The following is a 624-nucleotide window of genomic DNA, read 5'->3' on the forward strand; positions in this document are numbered from 1 at the left end:
CTGTGTTTTTCTGTCAATATGGGGTGCTGTGTGTACATTAATGAGGGAAAAAAATTAACTTAAATGATTTTAGCAAATGGCTGCAATATAACAAAGAGTGAAAAATTTAAGGGGGTCTGAATACTTTCCGTACCCACTGTATGTATATATATATTTTTTTTTCAATATTATACTTAAACAGAGATTCTGTAGTCTGTTACTGATTCCAAATAACATGAAAACATTTGTAGTTAGTAACATAATCCATTACATTACACATTTTAGGTAATATAATCAACTACTTTTTGATTACTTTTGACCTAACTCATTTATCACATTGATTTAAATAGGATAATCTTATCATATTGATTATTATCATATTGAAAGAAAAAGAAGTGCATTGAACATTACATTACGTCAAGGTTTACCAAACTGGGGTTTGTGAAGGAACTGCAGGAGGTTTGTGAGTTTAATGAAAAGCTAATAATTATTTAAATCATAAAAATGGTAAATCAAAATAAATCATTTTAAAATAACATCAGTCAAAATAATACTCTTATTTAAAAAAAAAAAAAAATAATAATAATAATAATAAGCATAATCTGAATAGAAATGCTCTCCTTTTCCTTCTGCTTTTCCCTTTTC

This window comes from Sinocyclocheilus grahami, unplaced genomic scaffold (assembly GCF_001515645.1).
Source record: "Sinocyclocheilus grahami isolate Dianchi unplaced genomic scaffold, SAMN03320097.WGS_v1.1 scaffold370.1, whole genome shotgun sequence".
Lineage (NCBI taxonomy): Eukaryota > Metazoa > Chordata > Actinopteri > Cypriniformes > Cyprinidae > Sinocyclocheilus > Sinocyclocheilus grahami.